The 14,809-nt window shown below is 47.2% G+C and overlaps 1 protein-coding gene across 2 annotated transcripts in view; it reads left to right on the top strand.

The window, feature by feature from the left end:
* The window catches only part of Tmcc3 (transmembrane and coiled-coil domain family 3), a 216,354-nt gene that overhangs the window by 37,059 nt on the left and 164,486 nt on the right, over window positions 1-14,809 (top strand). The gene's annotated exons all lie outside the window — the stretch shown is intronic.

The following is a 14,809-nucleotide window of genomic DNA, read 5'->3' as shown; positions in this document are numbered from 1 at the left end:
ACACAGTAGTTAGGGTAATGTGACCTTTCCATATATTTGTAGGACGTATGATGGTCAGATCAGGGTAATTATGGCTATCATGTCAAATATGTATCATTTCTTTGTGTTGGAAACATCGAAATCCTTTCTCTCAGGTATTGTAAATATACAGCTAATTGTTGTTGGCCATGGCTATGCTTCCGTGCTATAATGAGAGGTTGGTTGTTCCTCCCATCCAGCTGCACCCCTGTACCCAGTAACGACCCTCTCTCCACCCTCCCTCTCCCGCTCCCCTCTCAGGCTGTGATGACCACTGCTCTCTTCATTACTGAGAACAACTTTTTTAGCTTCCACCTGTAAGTGAGACCGTGGAGTGTTAGTCTTTCTGTGCCAGACTTAGGTCCCTTAATTTTGTCTTCCTGTTCTGTGTACACCGATATAAGTGGCAGAATCTCATTCTTCTTAGTGGCCGGATAGTATTCCATTGTGCACATGATCCACATTTTCCTTGTTCATCTATTGATGGGCACCTAGGTTGGTTCTATGTCTTGACTACTGAAAATAGTGCTGCCATGAACATGGAAGCATTGACAGACGTTTAAGACAACGATTTCACTTCCTCCTGTCTTGTTTTGTACTGTGTGCATAAGGTGCTTTCAGTTGGCCATGAAGAATATAAGAATTTTTCTCAAGTTCCTGTGGGTTTTTTTTCATCAGAACTAGGATGTGGAATATGTGCTGTGACAGTATGGATGATGAAAGCTTAACTTCCACTTGAGCAAGATGAATTTTAGAGGTCAAGGAATTGAGGGCCTGAGAGAGTGTGATGTGAATGTCATTTCTCAGTAGCGTGGCCCAGGGTAGAGGGGCAAGAAGCTGAAGGCTGACGCTGCTTCGATTTGGCTTCTCAGCCAGCACTAGCAGTCTGTGTCCTTGCGCTCTGCCCACCTCCCTCCTGTCCAAGCAGCAGGAGCCGCGCCTGCAAAGTCAGGAGACCTGGGCTTGAGGCTTGGCCCAGCCTTGGCTTCAGATGGGCTTCAGCCTGGAGTGTCCCCGTTTCCAGAGTCACTTGGATAAGCGTGTGTGTGTTTGTTGGGGGTTTCTTTTGGTTGTCACAGTTACAGGTCCTACATATTTTTGAGCTATATTCCGTTTCAAGATAATAAAGTTGCCTTATAAATATTAATTAGAAAAACAGAGTGGTGGCTCTTTAGCAGTGCGGACCACTGATCTGAATCTTGGGCTCTCTGAGCCATAGTTGACCTTTTTCTGAAATGGAGATAATGCCCAGCCTACCCAGCTCTCAATGATTCTGAGAACCAGCCTGCACGTGTTTCCTCAACTCAGCTGCCGAATGGAGACGGCCCAGGGTTAGCACAGCACTTGTGAGGATTAAGTGGGATCTCATGTGCAAAGCAGGAATCAACAGTGTGTGTGCACACCATCAATGGCTGTTTCCTCCTGAGTCCCAGCCCTGACCCTTCTTGCCCAGCTGGCTGTCTTGCTGTTGCTTGGATACATGGCGTGAGGTTCATCCTTCCTCCCAGCCCCGGCAGCAGCGTCTCCTGCGTGTGTGTGCACTCGCACCCGTACCCCATCTCTCTCCTTCCTGAAATCCGCCCTCCCGTCTTCTCTGCCTCGCCTGGCTTGCTCTTTCCTAAGCCTTTCTCTCCGCTGTCCCCCCTGAGGGCCCAATGACGAATGTCTTCTCCTTCTGTAGTTTCCCCTTAGGTCATTTCCTCTTGGGACATTTGGGTGTCTTCCTGAGCAAGTGCATTGTATTGCTCCCCCCAGTGTAAGTCCTTTGGGCTTAGCATGGGGCTGCACAACTGGTAGATATCAACAGTTGTTGCTTTTCTGCACCCAGGAGACACACTTTAGGTGGAAATCAGCCAGCAAACCTGAGTCTTTTCTGCCTTGAGGGCTTAGAACCACCCAAGCCGTAAAGCTGAACAGCTATAGATTTTGCTACAGAAAAGGGCTATGGGGAGTTACTCTTTATTGCATGTAATAGGTGCTTTATATACTTTATACCTTTGCCCTCGCAATAATATTTAAAGAATATGCAGTATGGCTACCCACATACTATGGGCAAAGAATCTAAGGCGTTACATCATTTGCCCACAGTCATTCGTCTTAAAGTAGTGCAGGGCTTCCTTTTATCTTTGAAACCTGTGTTCCACTATTTTATGCTGCTTCTTAAGGGAAGTGAGGCTCTGAAGATCACCAGAAAAAAACCATTTGAGGCAAGAAATCTGAAAGAGTTGGTGTTAAATTTAACAGAATTTATGTAGCACACTTCCTTCCAGTGCAGCTGAGACATGGATCCTGAGCAGGAAGCATTGGGAGCCGCATCTGACACCAAGCCAGGGCTTTGTTAAGATACGAGAGGAAGGGAGAGGGGCTTGGTCCTCAGATTCATGGAGAAAACCCGGAAGACGCACAGAACGCAGCTCCTAGCTGCATGAAGGGTCCAAGGCGGGGGGTGTAGCTCAGTAGCACGGTGCTTGCCTTGTATGCACAAGGCCCTGCGTTTCATCCCCAGCACCACAAAGTAAGCAAAAGCTTTTAGTCTGCATGGGTCCATCTATAGTTCCCCAGGCTTTAGAGCCAGGCCTTACTCTGTAATAACAGTCATAGTTTTCTTGATAAGAGATGGGCTTAAAGACACTAAGGGATTTTGTTATTAAAACTAGCAGCACAGGGCTGGGGATTTAGCTCAGTGGTTCTGGTGCCTGCTGCACAAGCGCAAGGACCCGAGTTCGATCCCCGGTACCAAAAAAAAAGACAAAGCTAGCAGCAGCACATTGTTCTTCCTCCAAGAACTGGAATAAATTGATTTCTAAGGCAGGGTTTGCAACCAAGTGCTAAGCGCCTCACATTGTTCTCTGAAAAGGCCTCCTTAAGCCCCAGAGAGGCATGAATAGTTTATAAAGGCTTCATATTTGCTGATTGCCAGCTTAATAAAGTTGGACTTGCCAGCTTTCAGAAGGGAGCTCAGTTATTAACTGGGCGAGGTGTGGGCCTGAAGCTCCCTCTTTGGCTGGTGAGTATTCCGGAGCATCCTGGTTGATGCAAAGTTGCAAACACCCAAGGGCCCAACCCCGAAGGGAATTGCAGCCTGTTTCTCACCTCCCCATTCTGACCAGCCACAGGCAGTTGCTTGCTTCTTCCCTTCCTGCTGGGCAGTGGGAACGAGGGACCACCGTGCCATCCAGCCTGTTGATGTGCAGCCATGCGATCTGGGAAAGAAAGCTCTCCATTCCCCAGCTTGTTTTTATGTACCTTCGATACCTGTGTGTCGTCCTCTTCACAAAGCCTAGGGAACCGGGCCCTGCAGGTCGTGAGCTTACTCTGCCATGTGGCTTAGGACGAGAGGCTGAGAAGAGACCAGCCCCGTGAGGATGAGTTCCCACCCTTCCCTCCAGAGAAGGCCTGTGACAGCCTTTCCCCCATCCCAGTGTCCCTTCCCCAAGAATTCCTGGGAGGCCTCTCGTGGCATGCCTTGACCTGCTCTCTGGACTCTGTTGAATATGTACAGGGTTTGTGCTTCACACACAAATGTGGTCTCAGGAAGGTGGAAATCAGGAGCCTGGGAAGGCATTGCTACAGCCCTCTCCTTGGAGGCATCACAGGCAAAAACATCACTAGTGCTCTAGCACCTTTCTGTAGCTCAGAGTGAAGGGTCCTCCTCTCACCCTGGAGAGTGGAGGGCTGGGATTTAGGGAGACTGAGGGGTAACAGGAGGCATCCTGACTTGGGTTGGGTCCATTTAAAGGGTAGAGCCTCATTTTGTCTCCCTTAAGGGTGGGCTGCACTTGCTGGCTCTGTTCTAGTCTGTTCTAGAAAGTTAAGGAAGTGATGGAGTTAGACGATGGTCACCAGATCTTAAAACATACTCTGGCTTCTTTTCTCTCTCTTGGATTAGCAGCCCTGGGGAAGTTGTGATTGTGAGGACAGTTGGCCCTGTGGGGAGGCTCGCCCAAGTGGCAAGCAGATCGGGGCTTTTGCTAACAGCCGAGTGAATGAGGTGTCCTGGGGGCAGATCCTCTAGCTCCAGTCAGACCTGCAGATGCCAGCTGGGTAAATTACTGATGCTCTCTAAGCCTCAGTTTCTTCCTTTATAAAATGGGGATAATAATAGATTCTCCCTCCATGACTTGTCATGGGTACCTGGTTCCTGGTAGGACCCTCAAGGAATAGGTGACTGTCAATATTGGTAATATATGGTCAACTAACGTGATTCCTTGTTCTCAGATTTTCTCCGTGCATTATTTTCTCATGTCCTTGAAAACCTGGTAAAGCACTGCTTGCAACACCCTAGCCGTGGGACTCTTCAGCTCCTACTGCAAAAGACAGTCTGTCACACTGTGCTGTTACGGTTACTTGCGGGCCTCCTCCATTGACCATAGGCTTCCTGACAGTGGGGCAGGGCGTGGTGCTGTCTTTGTTTCCATGGTGCCTAACACCAAATAAACCAGTGAGTTTTTTTCTGCCGTATTTGCCCTTAAACTGTCATTGGCACTTAGTGTCACTAAACAGATTAATTCTTGTCTCCAGCCAGAGAAGGGACACATTAGAAAACAGAAGAACATTGGAGAATCCGTTGTTTATTTTGCTCTTGGCCTTTCCAGCACAAGATACCTGTTTCTTTACTGTTGATTTCTTGTAAGGAGTTAATACTTTGTACTACCATATCATATTGCTGTGTGAACGAACCTCTCCCAGGTAGCTGGAATGTAGGTGATGATTTGAGACATTTTAATTTTAAAACTATAATGTACATTATTTAGTAGGACACACATTCTCAGAAGACATTAAACATTTTTCTGTAATGTTGGAAGGCAGCATGGAAGAGAGATTGATCCTGACTTCGGTCCTAATCCAGGTTCCAGATTTATAAGCTGTAAAACTGCCCAGCTGTGGCCCCAGCTGTTTCCCCCTCTGCGTCTATTTGTTCTGCTCCCCGCAGATGACAATGAAGAACATCAGAGAATACTCTTTACTGCCTTCCGCCGAACCAGGCTTCCATAAATCCTTCTTGTCCTATCTTCCCTCTCTTTGGTGCCTGCTCATCCACCAGATGTTGAGTAGTGTTTGCCATATGTCAGCAGCACTAGGTACTGGGCTATACCAACAAACAAGACTTTGTTCTGGCCCCAGGGACTCTGAGGGCTGACAAATGGGGACCTGCACATGGAGCAGGTGGGTCCGTAGCTCTCTGGTTGACATTACTGGGTTACATTTCTCTTAGCACAAGTACTGGGTCAGATTCGGCCCCTGGTGATTGCATCTTTCCAGTTGGTAGGTTTGGATGCTAGGGTGCAGTCCAGTGTGGTGTTTACTGTGTTTTTGCTTTGCTAAGGGAAATCTGGGCCTTGCTATTCTGCTGTTAAAACATTAATTAGTTATATTTGCAACAGTAAACATCATGTGAGCCCAAATTACTAAATTTAATTCCTCGTGTGCTGAGGCTAAGTGGGAGGGAGAGCCAGAGCTGGTGGAATATGAGCCCAGTGCTCTGGCCCAGAAGCAAGTGGATACGCAGCAGGATTTACCTAGGCAGAAGGATCCGTCTCTCTGGTAAACATAGGCTAGTCAGGAGAGCCCTGGAAACTGGAAAAAGACGACTTGCTCATGTAGCTCAATGTATTTCCGTGTATTTCTTGATAAAATTCATCCAATCCAATCCATGGATCTGTCTATTCACCCATTTAAGTGCCTACTGCATACCAATAGTAACGCAGAATTAAAGGAAGCTTCTAGTAAGAAATCCATGAGCTGGTAGAAGAAAATTAACAGTTATAACATGGCATTATAGATATCTTTAAATAATTGCATTCACTCTTGGTAAAGGAAAAAGGAGATAAACATTTTAAAACACCTGGTATTAGGAGTATTACTTGATACAGTGGCTCTGGAGAGCCTTTAGAATACTTATAAGTGTTCTAATTTGTATCTATTTGCTAAGCAATTCCACTTATAGGACTTTGTCAAGAGGATATAATGGAAATGTGCACAAATGTCTAAATATTTACTGTCATTTTTGAGAATGATAACCAAGAAAAAAGGAAATAAATGAAATGCAGCAGAAGGGGACCAGTTAGAGAGACCTTGTCTGGCCATACAATGGAATACAACCTTGAAACAAAATATTTTATTTTTGTTTGTTTCTTTTTCTAGTTGCTGTATAATTCAGGCTGGCCTTGAACTCACTATGTAGCAGAGACTGGCCTCGAACTTGTGGCGATCCTCCTACCTCAGCTTTCCAAGTGTTGGGATTACAGGCCTGGAATTATAGTGCTGGGATTGCCAGCACACCTGGCAAAACTGTTACTTTGGAAGAGAGTTAGGTGACCCATGAAATGTTGATGCCACGTTGTTAAAATGAAGAGAGTAGGTCATGTGTCGATGACAATAGAACGATTTCAGTTTTGTATAATGAATATGTGCACAAAACCAATATTGACAGTGGCTGTCTCGGGATATTTTAATCTTCAGTCTGTTTTCTCTGGATTCTCAGGTTTTCTACAAGGAAAATGTATTACTTTTGCAGTTATACAAGGCCATTAACAACAGGCATAGTGCAAGTCAGCTTGGCTCAGGGCAAACCGCAGCCAGTGCTTTGGGGCAGGGCTTCCGAGACAGAGCTGGGCTCTTCTGTTTGCATGCGGGCAGGGCAGTTCATTTCACAGTTGCTGGCTGAGCACTTAGCGTTGCCACAGTCAGAGCTGGCTGCCGCAGGTGGGAGCCTCCGCTCCGCAGATGAGGAGCTGTTTGTCCTGGAGTTTATGTTCTGCAGCAAGGAAAGACAAGCAAACGAAGAGAATTTTGGACAGTGACAGATGTCATGAAGAACTGAAGCCCTGGTGTTTTAGTAGAGTGCCTGGCTGGAGGGAAATCCGTGGTCAGGACTGATCTTCGAGGAGCTGGCAGCCGTGGGAAGAGCACACAGAAAATAACCAGCACATGACAAGGCCCTAAGGTGGGGCGGAGCTTGGCTTGCTGGAGGGGAAGGCAGGGCTTGTGTGGGGAGCCCAGGACAGTGAGGCGGTGATCGGTCAGAGAGGTAGGCACAGGCGCTAGCCAGGCCCTAGGCTGCGCAGGCCAGGTGAGGACTTTGGATCCTACTGTGGGGTGGAAGTGGCGGGAGGCTTTTGAACTGCTCTGACATGGGCTGGTTGCTTTGGTGGCTCTGAGCTGTGTCACGAAAGGCGGCAGTGGAGAGGTGGAGGGCTGCTCCCCAAAGTGCTTGCAGGCCTGAGCTCTGGGCGCCCCAGATGCCATGCTGTTTAGCTTTGTTCAGGAGAGTCAGCAAGGGGCTTTGAGTCCCTGGTGCTGGACAGCTCCCCGTGGCCCCTCATCTACCTTCTCTGTTGGCTTTTGGGAGCCCAGAACCGCATCCTTGCTCTCTGCTTTCCCAGGGGCTTCAGCCAGCCGGGAGGCCAGCAGGAGTGGCGGGAGGGAGACAGGGATGTTGGGGTGGGTGTCCCCCACCTCCTCCCTGTAGGCTGGTCTCTGGCTCTGACCCCTCAGTCGCAGGTCCCCAGGGAGGTGCTCTCCTCCTCCAAGACGCCTCTGCCCCAGCTCTTGGGGTTGTCCTGCATCCTGTCCTCACCTTTGTAAATAAGGCCCCGTCTGTCTCCTCCAGTGAGGTCACTCAGGGCTGCCATCTCTTTCCAGCAGGAACTCTGAAACCCACCTCCTCCTGCTAGCGGGATCTGGGGTGGTCTGCCTGTGTGCGGCACAGGAGATCTGGGTGTCATTCCATGGTGGCCCTGGGGAGGCTTGGGCTGGGAGGGTTTCCCAGGACAGACCCGGAGAGCCCTGGTTCAGGTGGGGTCCAGAGACCCTCAAGGGCATTTCCATAGCTGTTCTCTGGGTCCAAGCCTGCACCCCAGGCCCCCACAGAGCTTGGTAAATCTCGAGAGTTACTTATGTCCCTCTCTACCTCCCCCACTCCTAGCAGACCCTACATGCAGAAAGAGATTCAACTTTTACAAGAGCTTTGAAACCAGTGAACATGTCAGAAGGGGATGGTAGAGCGGTAACAGTGCCCCGAGAAGGGCCGAGACTGCTGGCCCAGGAGTCCTGCATTCATCCTCGCTCTGCCACCTGTTGCTGGGCAACCTTGAACAGGTTACTTCATCTCTCTGTGCCTCAGTTTCACGGGTAAGCTGAGATCCATATAGGGCAATCTCCTTCTAGTTGTAAGGATTAGCTGAGATAATGCACAATGCCTGACAGGGTTTAAAAACAAAACAAAACAACTAATTGTGGAAATTGGAACACAAACAGGATGTCTGGTTACAGTAAGGATTTCTTATCAAATATTTTAGGTGTGATGACCAGTTGTGTAGTCATGTTTTAAAAAACGAGTCCTTCTCTTTTAGAAATGTATGCTAAAGTACTTGTGGATGAAACGTTTGGGACTGATTTCAGAATTATCCGTGGGGAGGGCGCCGGTGGCTCAGTGTAACCACGAGTCAGTCATTATGAAAGCCAGGTATCGTTACATGGGAACCCAACTTTGATAGCTCCTCTTTCCTAAGTGTGAAATCTTCATAATGCAGAGTTTAAAGTTCAAGTACAAAAAAAAGCTTGCTGGAAGAGGAGTGGCTGTCTTCTGCAGGGACAGCAGTGAGTATGTTTTACTTGAGGACTTTGAAACTACACCTCATACTTCTGTGGAGATGCAGGCACTGGCTAGCACGGCTTGCTTTTGATTGAGTTTGAGGCTTTTAAAACGTTAGAGTCTTTTTAAGGCAGCATCTCTTTGGAAGAAATCAAAGGGTGTAGCGGGAGGAGAGTACTGGGCAGAGAGATGAGTGACCAGGCATTCTTTCAGCTTCCTCACTCACAAGCTCAGCAACTATGCGTGTGTCGTGGTTTCTCAGAGCTTTGGATCCTGCTGGGCTCATTTCCCTTGTCCCTTCCAATTCCAAAATAACCTTTTAATAAGTTTCTTACTATTTACATTCATGGAGAATATCAGGAGCATATAGAAAAAACAAAGACAAAAATAAATATCACCTTAGTTCTACCCTTGAGAAGATAACTTTTTAAATGTCTGTGTTATTATGAAGAACCAAATTTTACCAGGTGTGCAATACACACCTGTAATCCCAGCACTCCGAGAGGCTGAGGCAGGAGGATTATACTCAAGCCCGGCCTGAACAATTTAGTGACTTAGCGAGACCCTGGCTCAAAATAAAAAATAAGAAAAGGACTGGGGATGTAGTTCAGTGAGAAGTTCAGTGCCCAGTATCTAGAAAACAGGAAAAAAGAAAGATCACACAGCATATTTTGTTGTGCATTTAATCCATGGGAGTATTGACCACTACAGTCATATACAGATGAATAGATGTGGTTCCTGTCCTTTGGGAGTTGACAGTTTGATAGCAAGCACTGTCTTACAGATTTACATGGCAAACACTTCCGTGAGAGACAGGAGCCTTCCATCCACCACTAAAATCTGCTGAGTTTCAATGCCATTGTGATGTTATCTTGCTCACATTTGAAGAATTTTTCCCAGTATGATTTCCCACTTTGATTTCTCAACATATTTTCCCAATATGATGATATGCAGAGTGGTGCTCTTGTAGCCAGGCTAATGGGAAAGGCTAGAGTTTTCCAAGGACAGCTCTTGAACGCTCGCAACCCAGACTTTCTCCATGATATTTCTTTTTCTGCCAACCTCAAAGGAATCAGCGGTCCTCAGGCTACCACAGCCTCCGCTGGTAGAGGGATCACGAGCAACAGGACAGCCCGAGCCAGAAGCTGCTAGAGAGGAAAGCTTTAGGAGCAGTAGAGAATCAGGAGCTGGCTTCTCCCTGGGACTGTTCACCGAGCAATGGAGGCAGCAAGAAATCCTAGAAATCTGGCCTCCTGTGACAGAAGGGTCAGAGAGGAGGGGGAAGGAGGTGGGAGGTAGGGGTCTGGAGAGACCCTGGCTTCTACAGTGTCTCCATAATGCCCATTTACCTTTCATTCAGCGTGTCAGGGCTGCTACATTTATTCATGAAATTTCCCCTCTTGTGTATCTTTTTCCATTCTGCTGTGGACAGGGAGATGTGCGATCCTTCTCCTGGCAGAATGGAGGTGTAGGGGCTGAGCCTGTGGCTGGCCAGCTGAGTGAGCACATGTCTTGCATTGTACTTACCTTCCCTGAATGTAGCATCCCTATCCGCCTCCAAATGAATGGAAGATCAGTTTGAACAGTAGATGCTTATTTTCTTCTACCACAGACTTGGGAATTTGAGTTTAGTGTAGATGAACATTCACAGCCATTATATGAAAAGATCCTTGGCCCATCCTTGCAAGTGGAATTTGCCTTCCAAGTGCAGGGAAGAGGCATGAAAGAAGAAATAAATATTATTGATGGCATGTGTTTGCAATTTCCTAGTTCCCGAGGAATTCAGGCCCGACCACCCGTAACTTATTTGGATATTATTCAGAAAAGCAGTTGGAAAGTGAGAATCAGCTCAAATCACAATGAAACAAGAAAATAACCAAGGCTGAACGTCAATTTTGGATTATATTTAGAGAAGAAAGTTCAAAATCTGTGACAGAAATGAACACTGCAAAAATCTATCTTCCTCTTACGAGGGGCGTAGAGGACAGACAGGGTGGCGTTCGTCCCGGCGGGAATCCTGTCTGCAGATGCGTGCAGGCTGTCGTGTGGAGGAGGGGTTACGTCTTTCTGTGCCTGATGCAAAGGGTGGGGCTAATACATGAGTGTGTGAAAATAGAGTTTTCTTGAAGGAAACATTTCTGGGGTGCTGTGTGCAGAGGGAAAGAGAAGTAGGGAGCTCCTGGGACTCGGCACAAGCGAGCTCTGCTTTTTCTTCCCTCTTCAGCTCTTGCTCACTTAGCTACACTTCTTTCTTGCAGCTCTCTGAAGGAGCCGGACCCTCTCCCACTCTGGCATTACCTCTCCCTGGAACTCCTCGCACACAGCCCTCCCCCTGCTCAGCCTGGTGAAGCTGGCTTTTCCCTTGGGCCTCAGCGTCATAAAACAGGTCTCTCTCTCTCGACCCTCTTTTCTAAGAAAGGTCCTGCTGCTGGACTTTACCATAACATCTGTTTTTTCCTCTACAGCACTTACCAAATTTGTATACACATGTAAGTGCATGTCTACGTGTGGATATACATGCAGAGATTTTATCCTCCGACTGGTACATCATGTAATGCACACAAGCGTGACACATATGCAAACATGATGTTTCAGCGCTAAGAGAGACTCTTTATAAGTGGAAGTAACATGTCTGTCGTATTCATCCTTCTATTGGGTGTGTACCACACTTAGAACATAGTAGGTGCCCAGTAAATGTGATAAATGGGTCCAGGAACCCAGAACATCGAAGTGCCTTGCCTGATGCTGCTCTAGGCGTGAGATGTGAGCCACCAAGATGATTTCAGATGGGGCCGGGCTCCAGCGCTGGGTAGGATTTCATCACCATGGGTGAAAGTAATTTATTTCCAGTTTACTTTCCATCCTTCTGATTATGTCAGAGAGAAAAGCTTATCTTGTTGAGCACACTAACATTTTCTGGCCTCCCTGGTCTGTTCATAGCTCAGCCTCAGCAAGCAACACCATCCAGCTAGGATTTAATACATATTTTGTTTGTATTTTTTTAATTTGCAGGCTGCCTTTTATTCCTGGCCAGTGACCCTGATTTTTCCTTTAGAGAAGTGATTCCAAACTTCCTTTTAAAAGAAGAATATGTAAGTTTATTTAATAAAAATATTAGGCAGTAACAGTAGAGTTATGATATGACAGTAGTTCTTGAAGAGTCTGAAATTTTGGAGCCACCTGGCTGCTATGCGGAAGCTAGGAGACAGCTTTTCTTCTCCCTCAGTTCCCACTCGCATGCTGCTTGCTGCACCATGGCTGTATTTCTTGATTGAGGGTCAGTGGTTGCCGAGAGCCCACTTCCAAGTGGTGCAGATCCGCAACAAAGTAAATGTGACGACGTCAGTTCTCCATAAAGCTAAGCTCACGCATTGCCAGTCTGATAGTGTGTCTTTTTTGGATATTAAGTATACTTTTCCAAAATAGATGGTGATTTAAAAAGAAAATCTTCAACTTGGCAAAATACGGTGTTGCCAACCCTAGGTGTGCCCTATCTTTTCCTCGTGTGGGGATGAGGTATGGAGAAGACAATTTTGTCTGCCTTGTAATCCAAGTCTGAGGCCTTCGGCTCTTAGAGACCTCGGTGTTCCCTTCCAGTGCAGACAATGGGATTAATACTTACAGATAAAATCTTGTTTGCCTCCTGTGTGAATGGTAATGGGGGCAAGAAATCCCTGTGTGTGTGTGTGTGTGTGTGCGCGCGCGCGCGCGTGTGTGTATTTTCTGGACTCTGCACAGATGCAGATGTGTTATGCCACCTTTTCTGTGAAAAGGATTAGTGTATTGTTTCCCATTCATTTCAAATAGAGATTCCAAGTGCCATATTTATAATGAAAGAGGACATGTAAATAATTGATAGTTACGGTCAGAGGCGCATAAGACATATAATAGCAGGGAGAGGTGGGGGGTATATGTGTAACAATTTCCTCTACTGGAGAGAGGGGTGGACAGAAAGTGTTATGGCTTGTGTCTGGATGTCTCTCCAAAGCCTCATGTGGTCATAGGTGGGGTTTTTTTTAGAAGTGGCTGGATTTAGAGTGTGCAGTGCTGGAATTGATTCATGGTACAATGCTAGGGTAAGGGCACAGGGATTAAAGGTGTGAGTGCTACCCGCCCTAAGTAGCTTGGATAAGGTATAATGGATAGAAAGAGCTATGTTCCTCCCTTGCTTGCTTTTGCTTTGCTGCCTTCTGCCTGCCATGAACTGTTTCTCCTCTCAGATGCCTGTTGGCTGTGCCACCCTGCCTTGGAGCCAACCGATTATGGACTGAAACCTCTACAAATTCTGAGCTACATAAACCTTTCCTCCTTTAACTTTGGTTGTGAGGTATTTGTCTCAGCAACGAGAAAAATAACCAAGACAGGAAGGGTCTGAGGTGTGGCTGCCCATGGCAAGATGACCTTTCTGTGGGGAGCAGCCTCCCTGGTTTTGGAGAGTAGTGAAGTCACTCCCTGGGGAGGGAGCAGCAGTTGGCAGAGGAGAGGTAGGCCGGGCATACGTGAAAGCTTCCAAAAGCCAAGTGCTGCCTGGCACAAAGAGGCCACTCTTAGCAAGACATCACCCCGAACAGAGGGCAGCCAGCTGCAGCATTGGAATAACTGGTGCCTTCTCCTGCCCTTTGTGTCTGTGCTTAGTGTGCTTTGTGTGTGTGTATAGTTGCTTTTACCATTGCTGGGACAAAATACCTGGCTCCTACAACTTAAAGGAGGACAAGCTTATTTTGGCTCATGATTTTTCAAAGGATTCAGTCATGGTTCGGAGGATTCAGACATGCCAAGGCAGAGCCAGCATAGTGGAGGACATGGCAGAGGGAAGCTCCTTAACCCATGGCAGCCAGGAAGCAGAGGGAAGAGGAGCCAGGGATGAGAACAAGCCCTTCCAGGTCAGAGGTCACATCCAACCAGACTACACCTCCCAACAGCACATTCAGCTGTGAACTCATCAGTGGGTGAATCCACTTGTGAGTCTAGCACCCCAACGGTCTCCTCACCTTCCAAACACGTGAGACTTTGGGGTGACATTTAAGATCTAACCATGACATTATAGAACCCAAACCTTAGGCTGACACTCTTCGGTCCCTATTAGAGATTCAGCCGACATAGTAAGACCACAGAGATTACAGTCTTAGTGTATCAGTGTTAGCAACTGCCTGATTAAAAGCATCTTAAGGACCAGACCCTTAAAATGACTTAAACTGCTTGTAACCCATCATTGGTCTTTTACTCTGGTGACATTGTGACTGTAGTATCATCTGTCACCATGTAAGCGAGCTGGTAACCCATGCGTGCATGTGTGTGTGTGTGTGTGCTCACACATACCCAAGGCAGTGGTTTCTATTATTGTTAAGACCTGGGCCACATAATCAAAGCTTAGTACTCTAAACAAATACCCAGTAGATATTTATGGGAACTTATTTTCATACATCATGGAGGGTTGCTATAATGGCAATATGTGTCCATGTCTGCTCATGCATGCAGCTCACGATTACATCGGCATCATGCAAATCACACTGAAAGAAGCAAAGTCAGAAAGCAGTTGCTGGGTGTAGTGGTGCGCGAGCTGTAATCCCAGCATACGGGGAGGCTGAGGTATGAGGTTCATGAGTTTGAGTCCAACCTGGGCAAGTTAGCAAGAACTTGTCTCAAAATAAATAAAAAGGGCTGGGGATGTAGCTGAGCGCAAAGGCCCTTGGTTCAATCCCCCATGCCAGGGGGACACAAAGAAAGAAAGAAAAGTGTTGTTGAGGAGAAATATGATCAGGGCCCTGAGACAATGGTCCCCACTGTGGGGAGGTGGGAGAGCTGGTGAGGTTATGCCAGCCTGAGAAAACAAAGAACGATGAAAGAGATTGAAGAGTATTCCACCTGGGGAGTGGTCCCGGGGCAGTGAGTCCCCAGACCACCATGCAGCACTGGGTACCATGTTGGCAAAGCCTTTCCTTGCACTTTCTGTGCACAGTGGTGGAGTGGATGGTCCCGAGGGCAGCACGCGATTCCATAGGGCAATGGGGAAAGCCAAGAGGTGTTGCAGTGGGCAGTTCTGAGAGTTCAGACCTAACCAGCCTTGTCTCTTAATAAATGTCTTTGTAAAAAAGAAAGTTGCAGGAGATATGGATCCACAAACTATTTGACGAATAACCAAATGATTACTATTCCATGAGAAGGGAGTATGGTTTTCTCTAAACACCATAGTCA

Source organism: Heterocephalus glaber, unplaced genomic scaffold, assembly GCF_053883595.1.
Source record: "Heterocephalus glaber isolate CG9 unplaced genomic scaffold, H.glaber_assembly_v1.0 deba00001572, whole genome shotgun sequence".
Taxonomy (NCBI): Eukaryota; Metazoa; Chordata; class Mammalia; order Rodentia; family Bathyergidae; genus Heterocephalus; species Heterocephalus glaber.
Note: the sequence above shows the minus strand (reverse complement) of the source record. Positions and strands in the feature narration are given on the sequence as shown.